We start from the raw sequence: 21,583 nt of genomic DNA, 5'->3' as shown, positions 1-21,583 counted from the left end.
GAAGTCCGCTGCTGTCTTTCTCCACCACAACCATTCTTTCTAATTTTATTTATTCGTTCATTTTGTGCCTTGTAAATCTGTACGTCTTCTAGTCCTTAAAAACTTCTCCCCTTTGTATCCTCTGTTGAATCAACAGGAAGACGAAACACTGGTGGGGAAAAGGCTCCATGACAAGGTTGACTGCAGCCAGTCAGTTCTTCGGTGAAGCTGAAGAACACTCCCCTTCCCCCTCAAAAAAAAAAAAAAAGAGTAGAAAAAAAAAGCAGAATTAAAGCCACAGATTTGGCAAGAGATTTAAACATCTCCCTGTTAACCAAGGACTTCACAGTTAGGTGCCCAAGGAAAATCTGACCTTTACCTCTTGTTCTGCAATCATTTTGACTGCCAGCTTGTAGGATCTGTGGACACAGGCACAGATTAGATTCTCCCATTGATGACATTGGTTCAATGGCTTTGTATCAATAATTAATTGGAGCAGGAACCCATCTGCTTTTGCTCCCAGTTAAGTGACCAAACCAGCAAGCTGGAGATGTCACAGCCAGTCATTTGCATGCTACCTCCATACATTTTTAAATAGTTTATACCATGCAGTGCAGCTCCGCGCAGGAAGACGGAGCAACATCCACTTCAGCTTGCTATGTTAGCCAGCAGAAGGTGTCTGTGCTGATCAGGTCTTAGTCCATCCTTAAGTAGGGTAATGCCTAAATATTTATCAATATCGGAAGGGAACAAGTGCAAATGCCTCGTTTGCCTAACCTTGCTGAAATTCTGCGCTCATCTGATCTCCAGCTTTTGTCCCATGTGTGCTTAATTATTTATGGATGATGGGACCAAGCTCTAGAGCCTCACTGTAGCCCATCCTTTCAGAAAGGGAAACCAGAGCCAGGTGTCCATCAGCACACATGAAAGCTTTTGACAGGAGGACAGAACACAAGTACAGTGATGAACCTAACCATAGTATTTCCTCCTATGCCACACAGCAAATTCCAATTAAATCCATCTCTAATTCTCTTAATCAAAGTAATTTTGGAGGGCAAAAGTCATTAAAATATTCAATTAGCTCTTGGATACCTTTCTTCTTGGTCTATTCAATGCTTGGTTTGTGTTGTCCTTCTATTTTTAGACTCATAGACTAATTCAGGTTGAAAGGGACCTCAGGAGGTCCACGGAACAACCCTCAGCTCAGAGCAGGCTGCTTCAGGCCTCATCAAGAACTGGAGCTGACAACAGTTATCTGCAGACATCAAACTAGGCAGGGCAAGGGCACTTCTGTTAGAGCTCACACTATCAGGATCCAAGTATTGGGCAGAAAGACCAGGCCTTTCTTGCTATCAAATTTGGGCTCAATGGATAGTACATCTTAGGAAGCAATCACTCAGGAAAGTTGCTGCTCTGCTGCTCTGCCCTACTGGTATCTTTCTTCACTCTCTCAGCATTTTCTGATCTCTTTCTGCCACTAGAAATAATATAAGCTCTGTGCCCAGTAAAAGGTTTTACAGCAAATTCACCGAGACATGAGAATAGCAGCAACTTGTTTTTCTGTCACTAATACACCCAGTCTTCCTGTATCTATGTTACTCTCTGTGTGTAACACAGAGAATTTATATTTACACTGGCTGGCCTGCTTGCTGCAGCCTTCAATGAACAAGCATGGGGATTGTCTGGAAGTTTCCTATTTATGCAGCTATTGCCTTTTTCTGAGATATGTGACCTGCCAGTGTCAAGAGATGCCTCTTGTCTGAAAAGCCCTGCCACTAACAAGAAAAATGCTGATGTATACCTACAAAAAGGTACAAATCCTTGAGGAAGGAAAAAGGCTGGCTTTGAATATGTGATGAAAACTTTTGTACTACAGATGTACACCATGCTAGAAAAACATACTTTAGCCATATTTTTGGTTGTCATAGATATTAGTTTACAGTTTATAAATAGGAGCAGTTGTAAAATTAAATAGGGGATACAACTATAACAACACTACTTTTCTATAGTAATTTTTAGAAATCTTAGGAATACACATATCAAAGATGACATTTGCACTACAGGACCACCCAGATACCCCAGATATTCTTTGAACTGTAAAATGAGAAGTTATTTTGATCATTTCCTTATAAAAGAATATGCAACCGTAGGCCAATAATTCAAAATGGTGGAAGTCTTGAAGAAAAATCGTAAAGTTACACAAAGCAAGCAATCAACATGCTTCTAGCTAGATGCACTTTTTCAAAGATATTCTAGGCATCCTGAAGCCGGGTAATTATTTTCTTATTGTTTTTCCTTGCAAGTAGTGACTCTGAAGTAAGAGAAATCTTTAAACAGCATCAGATATTAATAATCTGTGACAGGTAGTACAGAATATTTCTGAAAAAGAAACCTGCCTAGCAGCTAAATAAGTATGAGAGAATTCCTATAACCATTTAGAATTTTTAAATTAATTTCAGGACAGTTCTACCCTGAATAAGAGAAGCGTTCAAGCACTCCAAATCCACCACACTACCACCATGACTTTTTCCATGCTGTCGAGATCTTGCCACACACCGTGATTCCCATCGAGAGCTCCTTGTACAATAGATTCAGAGGCATCTTGACCACTTTGATCCACCATGTCCACTTTAAAACTTTCCTCCAACAGGAAGAAGGCAACTTGCATTCAAAACCACTCTGTGCTAACACTACAGGGCATAGCAGGAGAGAGAGATGTTTAGTACCTAGTCACTACAAAACCAAGTGACTCCAACTTTTCCATCATATTGGTTATTAAAAGTGCAATCAGTTCTACATACATGCTAGAAAGCCAGCTGAATTTACAAGTCTGATTTAAAAAAAAAAAAATCCATAAATTTCTCCTGGCTCTCCACAGAGATAGGGCTAATACACTTCCAGTGAAGGAATCACACCAATGAAATTCAGAGCAGAATTTGGCAAACACCATATAACCTGGAGAACCAGAACTATTTTTGGCACTTCAGTGCTATGGTCTGACTATAAGGTGTTAACATTTGAGGTGACAGAATCACAGGGTAACTAAGGTTGGAAGAGAATTTTTCTAGGTTGTCTAGATTGCTCAAAGCAGGTCAACTAAAACAGGTTGCTAAGGTCCTTGCCCTGATCGGGTTTCAATACTTTTGAGGAGACTATGCAGGCTCTTTGGGCAACCTGTGCCAGTGTACAAACCCCTCCAAGGTTTAAGAAAAAAAAAAGCCACTTTCACTTGCCTTCCTGCGCTTCGCATGAACCATTCTGGAGCACACAGGAGGTGATCCTGCAAAACTAACCAGCTATCCTGGACCCTTCTTCTCTCCAAGACTGTATCCCATGAGATTTTTGCAAGTAGGTCCCTGTGATCGTGCTTTTGCTTTTCTTTCTCCCCTCAGGATCCTCACCTCCATCATTTTGTGGTCACTGCAGCCATGACTGCCCCAACCTTCGCATCCCCAACCTCTTCTTCCCTCTCTGTAACTGCCAGGTGCAGCAGAGCATCTCCCTTGCTCATCTAACACATAGTCAAGGAGCTGCCATTCTCAACAGAGTCCAGGAACCGCCTGTTTGTGCGCTGCTGCATTGCAGCTCTAGCGGATAGCAGCGTGGTTCAAGTCCCCCATGGACACCAGGGCCTGCGAACACAAAACTTCTTCTCAGAAATAAATAATGAAAAGAAGTTTTTAGCTTCTTGGGAGCTTGTTGAGCAAGCAAAACTACTGACTCTTCAGATACAAGAAGAGTATCTGGGAAAAGTCTCATTGGTTACATTTGCCCCTATTTCACTCTGTCTTAAAATAAATTATTACGAGGCTGAAAAGAATCAGATCTCCATGACAAACAAGTCTGTTTGTTAAGCTCTGATGCAGTAGTCCTGTAGAAACACTTGTCCTGTAGAGACAACTACATACTGAAATGAAGTAAGAAGCACACCATACAGTTACTCAGTCTATTGTCAAATAATGCAATTGCCTGTCATTCTAGCTTTCTTACTCTTACATAAATCCATGAAGCAATTTATGACTTATTTATACACAAGCATGTGGTTTTGCATGACTTGCTGAAACAAGAGCAAAGGTCTTTATCCGTCTGAGTTTCAGTAACACATCCCACCATGATGGCTTCAAAGTATTAAGGCTAAATTGCTCCAACCAGCAGCGTTCTTGCAATACTTTTCTCTCTCCCTTGCCTCAACTTCTTACCTTCTAATCTCATATACAAGCAGGATACCACTCTTCTGTGAGGGAAAGTTGCAGTAAAAGTAGTAAACCTTGAATTAACCTGCATGGCCAGGGAAGACCCTTCCTGGCAGTTATTAGAATAGAATTCCAGAGAACAGATTTTATAATCTGAAATCTTTTCCTAAGTCATTCTAGTTGAAACAGCCCTGTCTTCAGGGAGCGGTATTTAATTCTATGCAAACCCACAAACACATACCTGTGAGCTTTCTGAACACATGAGATTTACTTTGAGGATACTCCTCACCTTTATTTCCTACCATATTTATTCTTAGCACAACCAAGCCCTTCCAGAATCCAGTAGCTGATAAATGACAATAGGGAAACACCCTGAAGCACTTTCCACATTGTGGTTTTGTATCAAGCATGCAAAAAAAAAAAAAAACCCTCTTGTAAGGACTTTAAGAAGGGTTTTACATGCTGCTCTGCCTACTACTGAGCCACGTGTAGTCCACTGAGCTGGAGACTCCCCTCACAGTTGTCAGCGTGCCCGCTCCTGTGGTACCTTGGCCACCTCCTAGATCACTGCTATCAAACTGTTTAGCTTAGAAACTGAGAGGTTTAGTTAACCAAAATCATCTCATAGAAAGGAGTCAAAGAGCCATCACACTTACAGTCTAGGATTTGGGAGAAACCTAACCTCCAGGTGCCAAGGCAGGGCAGTAATCAGCAGCTAGGAGCAATATACTTCTCACTTAGCTCAGCTGCTGCTGGAAGAGCTCCCGTATCTACAGTCTTCTAACTGCAGCATTCATCTGTCCTCCTAGTCTTCAGTCAGCTAAGATGATTCCCCAATTTGATTGCAGCTTTGCTAGGTTAAGTGACAGCTCTGCTTCCTGCAGTGTCGTGTTCGCATCAATCTTCTCTAAGCTGCTACCCACTCCTGTGCTAGTTCAGCCTCTCGGAGAGTCATTTTCTATTTCGATTTGGACAAACCAATACAGACCTGCAAAGACCTGTTCCTGGAAGTGCTCGAGTGGGCCTGGCTCGTTTCAACACAGGCTAGAGAGCAATCAGGCGAGTTCCACTGGCAGAGCCTGGCACGTGGAGACAGGTGCTAGGAGGTGGCAATAGGCAGCTGGGGGTGACCCAGGTGTTCTTCACTCAGCACAGACAGAGCCACAACAAGGTGTATGAACACAGGAAACAGGCTGCCCTGGTTATTCTCTTTAATTAATGCAGATAGACAGACAACTATAGGAGGTAATTTGTCCTGCTAAGGACATGAATCACCCATTGAAACCACTAAGACCCCTAGGTAGTTAGGGAAGGGGTGATTCATAAATCCAGATTCATATTTTCCTTATGGTGCAGATTAGCATTTCTATCACTGTCACGTTTCTCTGTATAATATTACAGGTGATTAGCTAAAACGATTGAGTTTTTTTTTTCTTCATTTTAAAATCAAGTTAAATTGTAAAAGAAGTTTAGGTGAATGATAGGTCCTGTGTTAACATACAATAACCAAAAGATTATTGAACTATTTCTGTTCCACAGCATTAATCCCATCTATTCTCGATGATTATTATCTATAAGGAATATGATAGATGGCCTAAGTGGACCAGCTAAAACTGACTTAAAAAAATCTCTTTAAGTGCATGGACTATATGCTTATTTACTTTAGTAGAATGTAAAGGGGGGTGTTTTGGTGTAGACACTGTGTAAAGTTTGTATTAGTTGACAGTGTTGTGAGTTCCCCTGGACTAAAGACAAAATGCTGCTACGGTGCAGAAACAATAACATTTCTGTTGTTTAAGGAAACTTTGAACAGGTCAAACCAATGCTCTTACTGTTCTATTGAAAACCTAGACCAGCTAAGGAAAAAAAGTACTTCTGTATTCATATGACCAGCTCTTCTCAATCTCTGCTTTGGATTTCTTTTTCAATCCATCTTTCTCAAACTGGAAAGGCAGCAAGCATAGCAGAGAACACAAACAGAAGCTACAGTGCTCTGGCATAGAGTTCATGAGATTGCAGTAATGTGATTGCTCTCTTTCTTACCCTCTTCATACTGAGGCTGCATCCACTACTGGATGAGATTCTGCTGTTACATGTAAATGCAAATCAGCCTTCTGTAAGTTTGCACAAAGGATGTAGAAGCTGGTTTATTAGCTATCTTGTAGAAAGGAAGTGATGGAAATGTATCTTAATTACGTCTTTCTATCTTCCTTGAAAATGTTTTCCTGCGGTTGTCCCTTTTTGCATGTCTTTCATGTGAATATGTCAATAAATACTCAATTGAGCTGCCTAGAAGAAAAAGGCAGTGCAAGGAAAAGCTTCTCAAGTAAGGACTTTAGGTATCCAGTGTAATTTAAATAAGAAATCCTAAATAAACTGCTGGATAACATAGTAAGTAAACCTATTAACCAGCCACAAAGTCCCAAATTACATTTGTTATTATATAACAAAATCTTCTTATAAACAGTCAACAAAGACATGAGGAACAGTTATTGAAATTCAGTATATCTGAATTTACAAAAAAAATCAGAGTGCTTCTTTAGAATCATCATTGAAAAATACATGTTTTGTTCTCAGTCGGGTCTAACCACCTGGGAGATTTATAGGCATTAAAGCTCAAATAAATAAGCTTAGAGCTGGAGAGTTATTACTTCTTTAGCCTTGATACAGCTTTCATGGAAATTATTAGCTGAATTTTCAGGAAATTCAGGAATGTGTGATTGTAGAACTGTAGTTGGAAGAGTGTTTGATTCTGTGTAGTAAACTGTATGAGATCATTGAACAAAAAAAGAATCTCTTGCTGAAATTTTGTCACTGTTTTTTAAATCTGTATATGGATGTAGGCAGGATCTGTTTACTGTATTTTATAATAAGAAACGTTTTGAAATGTGTTGGTTCTTTAAGATCTATATAAAACTTCCTTTCTTTTTGTACTGGTCACATCAGCTCATGTTTTCCTAGGTTAATTTTGTAATTATCTCCTCTGGAAAGAGCATATATGAGAATATAACCAGTCCATCCATTTCTCCTACAAGGTGGTCTCTAACACCTTAATATATGCAAAAGTAAAACCAAACAGAAATAACACCAGCAAAAGAGACACCCAAATCCACAAAACTTTAGGTCCTGCACCCTCTCTGAGCTGAAGAGACATGACTGGGTTTCCCAAGGTTTGCTGTCGCTGCTGCCTTTGAAAACCACGAAGCCAACGTCTTCGAGAGGAGCTAAGCTAGGCCAAAGCTGAACACTTCTGCAAATCCTCTCTTTCAACTGGGGAACATTCAAAACTGTCAACATTCTAAGATGAAAAACATGCAAGAACATGTATTATACTTAAAATGTTTGTAAGTGTGTGTGACTAAATACCCTCTCTGTTACAAACTAAGCTAAAAAGAAATCTTCCAGAAATTTCACATTGCTGCATGTCACCCCCAAATGATAAGCTATGTTAGCTGTTTCACTCATTGCTATTTAGGGGGAACCCGTAGAACTGGGTAAACGGTGGAAGTCAGGAAGTACAGAAAGCTGCACGGAGCTCAGAATTGTTGTTTTAGGTGTTTGGGATTTAAACAGTGGAGAAGTTCAGTGAGAAAAGTGTTAGCTGGCATTGACAGAGCTCAACTTCTTCTTCTTCTTTTTTATTTATTTATTTTTTTTAACAAATATGTATTGATAGCCAAGGCTGTGTATCTGATACAGCTCTTACTGATGTCATGGGGCCAAACTCAGGGAATTCTAATAGAGCATTTCAGATGCCATATATTCAGATGACATATATTCAAATGTACTTGTGCTTGATAGAGTAATTTTTTTCCCGGTTTGGTGATGACATGAAACCCTTAAGAGACATTCCTGGCATGCACTCCTGGTAGGAGGGGCAAGGCCCCCAGGGGGCTCAGCTTTGCTCATACAACCAGCCCAAACCTCCCGGGTTTAATTTTCCGTGTCCTAATTGCCAGCAGAAGTGGTGGTGATTGCTTTCTGAGGGTTTATAGTACTATCTCCAACAAAGACCCTTAGCTATTAAAAGACATTGGTAAGCTGGCCCAGAATTACCAGCTAAGGGAATTTTTTCCTCACTCCTGCAAAGAATTTGGGAAAAGTCTGCAAGCAGTGGGAAAGTCCATAAACAAGGGTTTATGGGGACTCTCAAAGCCCTATCATCTGAATCCTTTTGATAGTAAGCATTATTTTGCTGGTCTTTTCAGCAAAGCTGCTGAAGCCCAGTATGTTAAGGCACTCTGAAAACACTTTCACCCTGTAACTTGTAGACTGGCTCAGTGTTTCACTACAGTGATGTCTTTGTGGTTTCTTTATATGTCAGGAACATACAGAGACATATCTTTGCAGGGGAAGAGAGGTAGATTTGTTCTGCTATACTAGGTGCCATTTCTTTCAGAATGTATGTTATATATTGTAATATATATTATGTATGTGATGCTATATATTAAAAGTCTACTTTTGTTTTTACCTGGCTTCTTCTTTAGAAGGTTGTCTTGTTCTTGAGGGAGAAAATGAATGAGGTCGCAGCCTCAGGCCTATTTACTGTGCACCCAGAATCTCCAGAAAATGGCCCGGAAGCAGCTTCATGCGTCTGCAATCCATCTGCTTCTTTATTTCTATTCACGCGCCTTATCTAAAAGCTATTAAGTAAACTATATTATGAGAAAGAAAATTGCTAGAATCCCTGTTACCTTGTAATGCAGACGTGCCACCTTGATGGTGGAGATGGTGTGTCTGAGAGGTTCAGCAACACTGAGCCTGCACTAAGCAGCCTCAATCAGCTCTACTGGGTAGCCCTCTGCAGCACCTCCAGTTACTCAGGGTAGACAAGTTCCCCCATCACAGGCTGAGAACAGTGCCAGAGCCACCAGCTTGCTCTGGGACACAGGAAAGAGATCTGTGTGAAGAATGAAATCCTGTCTTTCCTGAGGGGAGGAGGGAACAACAACAACAAAAAACTTCTATTGAATTATTTAGGGTCAAAATTCAAAACACAAGACACAAAACAATTATCCAAATGCCCTTGGAGGAGGTTATTGCAGAGAGGATTTCAAGCACATTCATAGGGCGTACAAAGACATAAAAACACTGGTCTGGATACCCTTGAAATCATACATATCTGCAATGGACTGTAGCTGAGAAATCAGTACCTTTCTTGGGAGCTCATATCTGTATTTAAAGGGAACTTCATAGTCTTGAAAGCTGCATTGCCTTTGATCCCCTGCTGGAATTCCCAGATTTCTATATAGAATCGGATCAGCTCCCTGCAGTGAGCACAGTCAGAGGGAAGTATCATGAAGAGAGTGTTTATGGTCAGCACTCTCTTAAGGTTTTGGCTTGCTTAAACCTGGCCAATGCTGACCCTAATTCCAGCTCTGCCCTGGGACTTAGGCATTCAGCAGGACAAGAGGGACCTCTCTTCTCCTCAGGCCATGTGGCAACAATGTCTTTTTAAGAATGGGAGCAGAGCTACAGGCTCGAGACCAGTGATCTTTTGGCTAGGATTTCCAGACATCTGCAGCCTGTTGCAGTTGCAATTGCCAGTAATTTATCGGCACCAGAGGAATATAAAAAAAGTCTTTGAGTTCTACCCAGTGGAACAGAGAATGGTGGTCCTGGGTTCCTCAGCTTTAGGGCCTTTACCCAGGAGGGGGTAGGACTAGTTTTTAGTTTCTGCTCCAAGAAATATCCATGAATTTTCTTCACTGACTGTTTCTTATAAAATACAGAAAGCATCAAAGCACAGCTCAGAACCCAGCTGTTTCTCTAAGGACAACAAGGCTTCCTGACTATATTGCATCCTTTTTCCCAGGGAGGTAGAAGAACATCGTGGTTTTGGTATCTCAGCTGGTGTGAGATAGGTACTGGAATGCTTGGCTACAAAAGAAGGCTGAGTGCTTGGTAAAGATATGTTCAGAGAGAAGCAGCATTTGAACAGAAGTTTTCAAATTGTCATTTTGGACTTAGGCACCACTTAACCAGGTTTTGAACCTGAAATCATTTTTTTTTTAAGTGCATATCAATATTGATTCTTTTGGCAGCTGTGTTTAGCCAATGTCACACAATATGGACAAAATGTCAAAGAACAGAAAAATGAGACAAACACAATTTCACATCTGAAAGCTTGCTTAAACCTGGCCAGTGCTGGAGTCAGCAAAAGTGGTATTAGAAAAAAAATATATATGTGTGTATATATATATTTAATAGCAATAAGGAACAGGTAGCTGAAGAATGTCCTCCAATTGCAAAATGAAGAGCAGAAATTTTACTAGGAAGTATATGTAACTCCGTGCTAAATTACTGGATCCAACATGAGAATTTCAGGGTGAAATCCCATGGTCCAGTGCTAATATTGTTTTAGACTTTTATAGACGGTAAGTCTATAAAAGTAAATCTAAGATCACTGTGCCTTCATGAGAACTTTGCTTATTCTGCCTGTGTCTGGAGATTTTTTTTCTAGTTTCTTCTGGATATGACTCCTCAGCTGTGAGCCTTCACTCTGGATGGGCATGAGTCAGCTCCAAACCATAAACAGTGCATCCATGGTGGGTAAGCCTGAGCTGCTAAGCCTTGCTGGTGGTGTGGGCACAGCAAGTTGTGTCTGCTTGGAGCACAACCAAAGCAAGCTCACATCTGCTTGCAAAAAAAATGTGTAAACATACCCTCTCTGTTCTTTTCCTGCTTCCTCCCCCTGCCTTTCTTTTTCCCTCTGCCTCTGTCTTTCTCCTCGTCACACCCACATGCATCCACAAGAGCACTCACAGAAACTACACCCATCTAAGCCCTCCACCCGGATAGTTGAGATTCCTGAGTGGGATCTCACAGGGCACACATTTGTTCAGGGTGCGAACAAGTGGCTGTGTTTTGGTATGAGGCCTCTTGCACAGTTCCTTACAGTTGACTTGAACAAAGAGCAGTTGTTATATTCACCTGTTTATTTCACCCATTTCTACAAGTTTTAACTCAATCTAGGAAGTGTTTGTTTTTGCTCTTTAATATTGATTGAACTGAGAAAAGGGGAAGAGTAATCTTCGGAAGCAGGGGAAGCAACTGTGTTAGAACTGTGTTCAAAACTCTTCTTGAGGACTTCCCAGTCAAAGGGGAAAGATTCACCAGGAACTTAACTAAAACCAACATGTGCCAGATGGCTGTGCCCTGTAATTCACAATGATTCTAGCTGCAGACATGTCAATAACAGCTCTCCCTTGTAGTCAACAGTGGCTACGAATGACTTCATTGTGCACGGTGGGGGAAGGAAATATTTTTCTCTCAGTGGCAAAAAACCAAACTTCTCAAGAAAATCTCAGAAGTAAGATAAATACGGTTCTTGGCCCATCATTCCTGCTACCTGCTGAATGCTGCAAGTCCTCCTTCCACATGCTCTCTGTACGTTGGATAAATGAGTGAGAAATACCCTACCTATGTGGAAGATCTTCATATAGTCCTACTACTGCAGCCTGTTTATAATCTTTATCGTCTCCTCCATAAAATTATTCAGGCAGAGTAGCACTGGCATTCCCTTTTTACAGAAAAGGAACCAAACTGAAAGTGTAAATGACTTGCCCAATATAAAATACATCCATACAAAATGGTTGCACAAAATCAAGTGTGTTCCCTGGCAGAACAAAGCTTGTCTTGTTTTACAAGCTCGCAGAATAGCACCTTGGCCCTTATGTCTCTAAATCGATACCTTGTTATGGTGGAATTAAGTATCATAAGGTACAAAAAACAAACACACAGGGCTTTCATGTCTGTCAGGTGTACATAAAAATTCTGCAGTGTTTGGGTCGAATGGGAATAGCCAGGGGTAAGAGAGGGAGTGCAAAACTCCTCACTTTTTGAACAGCTTTGGGTCCTGGATAGACCATCACTCATAGAAGTCAACAAGTAGCACATAATTTTATCTGCTGGAGAAGGTGGGATTCCTGTTCTTATGTCTCTACAAGTTAGTTTCCTGTTGCTGCTGTGTGTCTAATCATTCAAAGCGTGCACTCTGAGGCTATGCAAGTGATCTTAGGGAGAGGAGGGAGAATCCAATCAATTATGAACTACCTCACATTTGGCTTTCAGCAAGCAATTAGTAGACAAAACCTGGCTGAGGCCCTTATTTGATTTAGGAGGGTGGTGTGTCTTGGCATTCATCAGCACTTGCTGATTCTGATAAATCGCTCTTCTGTCATGGTTGTAAATAGATATATCAAGTTTGTCGCAGGCCCCTTGCTGAGCCTTGATCTAAATGATCTTTCATCTAGGAGTATGGAGCAATTGTTCTATTATCTGGAACTGGTATGTGGAGCTTGAGTAATGACACTAGCATTTATCTAATTATGAATTCCATTATTATTTTCTATCCTGGTAGAGCTGGGGGTAAATCCGTGTAAGTCTGTATTAGTGGAGCTCTCTTGAACTAGCATAAGAAGATAAACTAAGAGTAGTATGAGCCAAGTATCCCTTAAGATATCTTTACACACAATATCTAAACGAACCTAAGTTGCCATCTGCAGACATGCTGTTGCGAGATCCAGCATGATACAATGTTGGAAGAAGAGGTGGGTTGGGGATATATTTTCTCCAAGGACTCTGGAATGCTCCCCAGCACCTAACCAGAGTTAGTTGCTCTTCGTAGCATGTTTGGAGGATGAACACACAGACAGTATGCACACAGCTACTTGATAGCATGGCACACACTGATTGTACCGAGTTTGGTTTAGCTAAATTTGAAATAATTGGCAGGGTGCCCAGAGACCTGGGGCACTTTTCCTGTATTTCAGACCAACAGAAAACTAAAAGAAAAATCCCTCTCAAATTCCTTTCTTTGTCCCTTAGTTCAGCCTCCTGTGTTCCTAATTGGGAACTATCTAAAGTGCTTTAACTTGTTTTTAAGACTAATTCTTAAGATCTTAGCCACAATGGACAGAATTCTGCTCTTTTCCACACAAGTACTGAACTGGAAAAACTTGGGTATTTTTCCCCCTAAATTCTTTCCAGATTCTTGTGTGTCCTTATGTTACTTGACAACTGAATTTAAGAAATCTGATTGTCAAATTCCCTTGCTTCTAATGTTCAAAGATCACCTACTGATGAATGCCGCATCACTTCTGCAGCGGAATTGCTGCACATGTTTATTAAATGGCTTCTGGGTTTTGTTTGTTAAGGCTAGAAGAGATAATTCAGGCAAGATTCTTTTTTCATATAACCAAATCTAAAATCTGATCTGTTCTTTCCACCTACATCCCATGCAGTACTAAAAGTTGTGCCAGGTTTGCATCGAAAACTGAAGTTTATAAGTGAAGTTTATAAGCTTTCATCACCGAAGAACTTCCTGGTGTATTTATGTGTGTACCCTAACAGTCTTTCTGTGCAATGAAGCTAAAATGTTCAGAGCCATCACTAGGTTCTTCCTCATTGATGTATGCATGGATTTATGAAAACAAGGGCTATTTCCCCACAAACAGTCCTTGCTATTAATTGATTGCTACTTATCTATTTTAAAGGTTGCTGTCTGATCAATATGCAGAAAAGATGTGAAAAATGGGCTATTACAAGTTAAAATCAGAGAACAGCTGAGTTTATTATATTGTGGAACAAATCAGAGCCAAATTTGTTTAAAAATATAAAACATTCGGTGTTTGAAAAGAAGTAACCTCTGCAAATACTACAAAACTAAATAGTTGCAAATGTTGCTGAAGTATTCGGAAGGACAAGAAGAGCTTAAACTGATTAAATATGATTGCCTGGAAAATCATAGGAATATACTCAGCTCAGAATATACCAGCTAATGTAGAGGTCACCAGAAGCTCTAGCAGTCTGTGCAGAACCTGATATATAACTTGAATGTGATATATAACTCAAACCAGAACTTATCTTTGAGCTGGCATTGTCTTTTGTATTTAATATGTATGGGACTGTTGAGGGATAATACTAATTATTATCTAACAAGTGAATCTCACTACTATTAATTAACAATGAACTAAAATCTAATTGGCATACATTATCCTAAAAAAAAAGTCTGCAGTAAGAACTACATTAAAGGTCCCTCTGTTCCAATGTCCTGCATTCACCAGTGGTAATAAGTAGATTCCAAGAGAAGGACAAAAACAGAGAAGCATTTAGGATAGTCAAACCTAGTACCTTCTCAGGCACCAAATTTCAAGAATTTTACTGAGTCAGATGTGATTTCTGCATACTTACTCATACTGTGTACACTTTCATGGGTTTCTTTTAAATTATCTTGTCCAGAGCTCATGGCAAATTTCAACATCTTTGTTAAAACTTTTGGTGGTGAGAATAACAGTTCCGCATACCTTTGAAAAAAAAAAAAAAAAAAAGAACAGCTTTTTTTTTTTTTTTTTTTTCTTTCTGTTTTGAACTTGTCACATACCAGCTTGCTTTGATGCTTGTTAGACCTCGGGCTGGAATAGTCAGTGACAAGTCAAACCCTGTGCATTCCTTGACTCCTTGCCCACTCCTTCATGCTACTATTAGTTCAGTAGCCCTCCTTCCAGAATAAGGAGTCCTTGCTTACCTACCTATTCATTATACAGAAGCCATCCCACATCTTTAATCATCCTGGCAGTCCTTTACTGAATCTTTGTTCTTTCTGCTATTCTTCTCATATGAAAGGAACACAACTATACTCAGTATTCAAGGTATGGGTAAATTATGCATTTATTTAGTAGCAGCATGATGTTCTCAATGATGTACTTAGTCATTCCTAATACTTACTTTGCTTTTTCATTTGCTAATGAGCGCAGTTTATGTTTCACAGAACATAAACCATACATACCATGAGCCCAGAACCCTGCTCCTGAGTGATGAGGATGAGCTCAAAGTCTCTCACTTACGCCTGAAACTAAGCTGCTTTTCCCGTATGCATCATTTCCCATTTCAAGTTTTCATTCATGTATGTATATGTTCAGCTATACTGACCTTTGCTTGTCATTTTGTCACCCAGACACTCAGTCTCACGTAGAGTGCCTGCAGTCTTTCACACTCAGTCCTCATATTTTTCTAACCCAAATAACTTTGGCAAACTTTCTCACCTCAATTCTCACATCCTATACAGGCCCTTTATGTATATGCTATACAGCTCAGGCCGCAGCACAGAGCCCAGCAGCACTCCCCTCAGCTGATTTGCTTCAGCTTCAAGAACTGTGCACTTACTCCTAATGGTCTTCTATCTTTCATCCAATTATTGATCCTTGTAGAGACCTTCCTTATTATAACATGCTTCCTTAATTTACCTGAAAACCTGACAGTTTATAATTTTATCAGTGTAAGTCAATAGGCCACAGAAAGAGTAGGTTTCATTGTAAAAATCAGTATTAAATTTTATCTTTTTATAGATATTTTATAGATATCGGGTGTTTTGAACACCTGAAGTAACTGTGAGTCACCTTTAAATAGCACACCAGATAAGACCTCATTCTCTATGTAACTTCCTTTGCATAATGGCCTATCAGTATATTAAAGCACTGTGGAATATTCAGAATTTGACTTCAGAATAGAATTTGCCTGCAGAATGAAGCTTGCTAGTCTTTTTGGTTGAAATATGTTAATACCACAGCTATTTTATTTGTCATCTCAGGCACCTCTCTCAGGCTAGATTCCTCTTTGGAGGTTTTCTCCATTTTTCTCCATTCCTGTATAGGGAACCAGGATGAGTAAACTCCTTACTTAGACATCTCAGCTAAGTGTATAAACTAGGATGGGAAGAATCCAGGGCCCAAGTGATCAAAATCAAATTTGATACTATCAAAATAAAATCTGCCACCAAATCCACTACCTCATTAGCCCTGAAACAGGCATGATTGTTTCAGAAAGAACTGGATAAGCATAGCAGGAGTTCAATTAATCTTCACTAAGTGTAGATATTTACAGTATAGATGCTTATAGCTGAACTAATTATCTAGTTTCCCTATACTGAACTAGTCACTGGACGGTCTAGAATTATTAATTTTTGATTTGTGGTCTTAAAATGCCCGCTTCTTTTCAGGGACAGTAAGGAGAAGTTGATGTAACTATCTCAATCACAGACGTTTCTGTGACTCTCTGCACTATCCCTGTGCTTGCCAGCCTAATGTTTTAAAATTCTCAAATGTTTATACATGCGGATAGGATAAGAAGGCCAGAGGCACTGCATTCATCTTCTCAGCAAACAAATGCAAGAGAGATGCCTCAGGTAAGACAGCTTCATTCAAACTCATTCATCTGAACATATAAATCATAGCCAAAACTAACACAGATCTCCTGCTCTTTTAGACTACAGAAATTCCCTCAGGGACTCATTGTTTCTTTACAAAGAGTGGTGATCAAATGGGAGGATTAACAAAAGTGATCTCTAGCTACAGCCAAGATTTTAAATGGGTAAACTTTGATAAGCTAAGAGAACTATATAATGAGGGGGAATGATGGAAGGGAAGCCTCTAGGGAAGAAAATGCTTGAACTGAATTTTTCTTATGTCAAAAATGAAAAAATCTATTTAGGTTTTTCATCCAGAAACCAGTAGGAAAGTGTTTAGGATCAAACTGGACAATTAATCTCCTCAAAAGGAAATAAGCAGATACTCTGAGGGAAATGGAAAAGGGACTAAACTATGCTTTTTTTCTGGAGGGCAAAGAATCTAGAGATAAATTGAGAACTGCTGAATTTTACGCTGAATTAGATCTTGTAAAGACAATTAAAACAGTAGATGATAAATTATCCGTATAAACAAAAAGAGAACAAGGAAAGAAGAAGAAGAGTCTTATATAGTAAGGCTGAGCATAATGCATGCTTTCCACCCCCCCCCCCCAGTATGTCTGGAATAAATGGAACAAAATCTATTTGGGTTGATCTGAAGTAGATTATACCATAACGACATGATTTTATAAAGATAAGATTATTTTCTTCATCTTATATTTCCTTGGTAATGCAATAGGTTTAATCAACTTGGACTTTGCTTATTCTCTTTCTGTTCTTCTACGCAGAGAATGTCCTGTTTACAAAGACAGGAGATATATATAATAACCAGCAAGAAGATAGTTAGAAGATAGATGATAAGAGGTTGTATTGTAAACAGAAATGCAATTCTAGGGGGAAGTATGTAGCAGAATTCCTCCAGGAGTGATCTTGGTCTGTCTTGATCTAATTTAATATTTTCATGTAGTATATATTGTCATGGGAAAATATGAGTATTATAATGAAATATGATGATGATGTGAAGTTGAAAGGCAACATCACCCTAAAATAGAATAGGAATATCAGGGGATATAAGAAAGGATCACAGAGCATAAAAGAGGATCATAGAGTTTGAGAATGGAATGACATTTAACAATGGCCATTGCAAACCTATAATCTAGGAAACAGGAATCTCTCCTGTAAACTGGGCTGTCATCAGATAGGAGATCAGGAGAACTATGTGGTGCTGAGACGATATGATCTTGAAAGAGGCAAATGTGATCCCACCATGTGTCAGGAAATGCGTTTTCAGGAATGGCTGGAAGTCTCGGTATCATACGTGAAGTTGTTCTTAGATTCTTTTATGGATGAACCATCTCCTCTGGTAGAGTTCTGGGGATCATCTGTTCCAGGTACTTCTCCTTGCAGATAGAAATGCTTCCTAGGTTTCTAGATGCCACATTTGGTTCCCTTGGCCATTCACATTCCTTAAACTCCATCATTCTGATGTCTTCAGACAGAGACAGTGACAAAAACTGCCTGGGGATGCTCAGGGCCCATATCTGCAACCTTGCTACAGGCTGAATGGCTTTTTTTTTCTGACTGTCTCAGGAACACACCACTTGTTTTCCTGATCTTTGTGATACTGTCTCTCAAACAGCTACTGGTCTTGCAACTACCGTGGAGATACACTCCTTTTTCCTTTGGCTGTCCCAAGAAAGCTGCTTAATTGCTAAAATTCCAACTTTCAGACTCATTGCCTCTTTATCAATCTAAGGGAATATCTTGCAATTAGACAGTTACTTTGATATCACTCTTAACTTGGAGGATGATGAGGTAAAGTCCAGATAAGAGTATTGGTTTCAAATGCAAAGTAGGTGGCACTATTGCAAAGGTTTACAGAATCTAAAGAAAACTGTGCTTAATCTGCCAGCACCACGACAAAAATCACCCCTTCTCCATAGTCAGTGTTTTTAGTCACGCTGAGTACATCTACTTTGCTAAATTGGTGGATGCAGGGAGTGAGCTTTTGTACTAGATTCTATTGTTTTCCTATTAAAAAGAAATAAAGGAAACTGAGCCACTGTGATGTAAGAGGGAAGGTCTGTGCATGGATATAATTGTTTAATTGTCAGTTACCTCTGGCTCTGCATTGAACCACTCTAACCTGTTCTTCATAAGATAACGTTCAAATACAGTTTTGGGAGTAATTCACCCCAAAAACAGTTTGAAAGAGACTGTGAGGTTCAACTCCATGCACAATCCATCAACAAAGTCCTCTGGTAGGTTTGCGCCCTCCTACCTTAGGGGATATGCAACACAAACCCTCCACTTTTAGGCTATAATGATATGATGGTGATAGGAGCGTCCTGAAGTTATTTTTCATGGACCTTGCACAAAAAATAATGAGGTAATATTTATGTTTTAGAATCACTAGGACACCACTACAGAGTCCAGAAAAGACTCAGTTCCAAGTGCTCTGTAGAGCAGGTATGGCTGATCTGGTCTCAGGGGCCTAGCCCTAAGCCATGGGCGACCTTAGTTAATCCATGCTGTCTGGTCTCATGGTATTGGACCCTGACACCATCTTGTTTAACAGCATAGACACAACCATCTCTCCGCTGATTCTGTCTCCTTGTCTGCCCTTCCTCTCATGTTGTGTCCTACAATGAAAAACACTTCTGAGTGTAGCATGTTTGCGCCTATAGCCAATACTGTTTCCTTATAGGTTTCCAGGGTATTCACTCAAACTCAGTCATCCCGCTCCAAATTTTATTTGAACTTAGTCATGCGGGAGATAATTTTGGCATTCCCCCTGTTGACTTCAGAACTGACTCACCCTTTCAGGGATGGAACAGTCACATTACCAGCGTGACCTGTCACCTGCACTTGGTTGGCCTTGTCTTGAGTATAGAGTAAAATGTCTTCCCTTGTGCACATGAAGTGTCTTCATCTACTGAGCTTCTATTTTGTATTGAGCCCTAAATAGGCAAATGTACTTCTTACATGTATTTAAGTGAGTTTAGTACAGTCATCTCAATATAGATTATTGACAAGAAAAGATGGTAATCTACCACGTCAGACAAAAATGAATTTGAGATAACTGATAATCCTTTTTATGAGAGGAAAATGAGTCCTTAGATAAATGGGTTGGAAGAGGCCGCTCGAGGTCACCTGGTTCAACCCTCCTTTTAGAGGCGAATGTAAATTCAAAGTTAGAACAGGCTGCTCAGGTCTTTGTCCAGTTTAGTTTTGAATATTTTCAGGGATGGAAGTTTCAAAGCCTCTCCAGGCAAACTGGTCCAGTGCTTGACCATCTTTCTGTGAATTTTTCTTTTATCCAGATGGAATTTCACTTAAGTAACTTGTGCCTGTGGCCTCTTACCCTTCCTCTGCCACTTCCAAGAAGACTCTGACTGTCTTCTCTAGTAGTCTTCTAAGCCTTCTCCTGTCTAGATGATCTCTAGAGGTCCCTTCCAACCTCAGCCATTCTGTAATTCTGTGATTCTGGCTGAACAAGTGCATAGCTCTCAAGCTCTCCTTGCGTGTCATCTGCTCCAGGCCCCTGACCATCCTGCTGGCCCTCCACTGGACTCTATCCTGTGTGTCAATGTCTTTCTTACATTGGGAGACCCAAAAATGGAGACAGCATTCCAGATACAGTCTTGCAAGTCCTGAAGGGAGAGGAAAGTCACTTCCCTTGACCTGTTTAGGGCAGTGTTGAAGATTAGTTGTTCTCTGTAAATATTTGAGGATAGCAAACATGGTGAAAGAGAAGATCTGCTTAAGTAAAAGATTCAAGAACAAATGACTCTGAATTGGTCATGAATAAATGCATTATGGAAATTGGAAGACAGCATCTGATAAGAGGTGTCTTACAACTTTGAATAGGAATATAACTTTGAGTAGGAATAGTGAGGTAAGAAATTTAACTACTTTTAAAATTAAGAATGACGGATTTATAAAAGAAAGTATGTGATGCAATTTAGTCTTTCAACATTGGATGCTGAACTGGAAGATACAGGAGGTCCCTTTCTGTTGTGTGTTTTGATTTTTGCAGAACCAGCTTCAGCATTTTTGGCTGGGGGAATATTTTCTAATGCTATTTTAACTAATTCCTCTCCACAGTGATCTCAATACCATGAACAGGGAAGGTTTGCAGTTCTAGGAAAGATCTGTGAAATCATTATTTGAAACATACATAATGTATTTTTTTTCTGCAATTAATTCTAACCAAACACATTTAAAAATCATATAAAAGTCCCCTGAATTGTGGCACTTAGAGATTACTTTTTTTACTGTGGTTTAATTGTTATGGCTTCTAAGACAGCTGGGTGCATTCAGGTCTTACTTCCAGGACTTCTGAAATGATGAGGGCAAGAAATCTCCACCTGAGAAAAAAAAATTGCTGTTTTTTTTCTCCCGTCCTGTTGCAAAAACAAAGTGCTTTTCATTTATTTTGCTTATTCCTGGGAACCAATTTACATTTTCAGAGGTAATTATGCAAGGAAAAGGGAGAAATGAAAAGTGATGCAGGTCTCTAAGACTGTCTATCTCTGGAGTGCACAGTGAGCTATGTGCCACCATTGGACTGACTGTGAGGGAAAAATATTTTATTTCCTGCAATAATTCTGAAGTCTGAAAAAAGCATACAAAATGGAGACCATGAAATTAAAATTCAAAAACTCCTGCTGAAGGGGAGAGATATAGACAGAAAGAGTTCATTGAGATGGATTTCTAGCTCTTGGCTATTCTCCTTCCTTAGGAAGCTCAGCCTTTGCTAAGCAAAGAGTTAAAGCAATGCTCTGCATCCTCTAGCAGCACATTCAGTTCAACATTAAAATGAAAATAATTTGGCTACTGAACTGTAGAGTGCTATCGCCTGCTTTAAAATTGGAGCTATGCTTACAGTGTTTTCTTGGCTTGATGATCAGATCACAGAGACTTCACTTTTGTTTACAAATAATTGCTTTTTGGAGCAACGGTGTCCGGGCTGCCAAATGTTCCTGGGCTGATTGCAGATATAATCATGTCTTTTTTCCATGCCTAAGCTAATCAACTAGAAATGAACCTCTATGGACTGGTCCTCTAGGTGATCTGTGTAATGGACCCCTGCATCTGAAGTCATCAGCCGTGGATTTCAGGGGCATTTTTCATGCATATAACACTCTGTTCATGCGGATCAGATTATACAGTTGGGACCAATGATTTTTTAGGGACTCAAATATTGCCAGTATGGAAAAAGCAT

At 39.8% G+C, this 21,583-nt stretch overlaps 1 long non-coding RNA gene across 1 annotated transcript in view; it reads left to right on the top strand.

Moving 5' to 3' along the window:
• LOC148595589 (uncharacterized) overlaps positions 1-21,583 on the top strand; it is a 569,244-nt gene that overhangs the window by 377,926 nt on the left and 169,735 nt on the right. The gene's annotated exons all lie outside the window — the stretch shown is intronic.

Source organism: Tinamus guttatus, unplaced genomic scaffold (genome assembly GCF_059628265.1).
Source record: "Tinamus guttatus ecotype Peru unplaced genomic scaffold, ASM5962826v1 Tinamus_guttatus_pri_ptg000085l, whole genome shotgun sequence".
NCBI lineage: Eukaryota > Metazoa > Chordata > Aves > Tinamiformes > Tinamidae > Tinamus > Tinamus guttatus.
The sequence above is the reverse complement of the archived record's forward strand: the minus strand, read 5'-3'. Positions and strand labels throughout refer to the sequence as shown.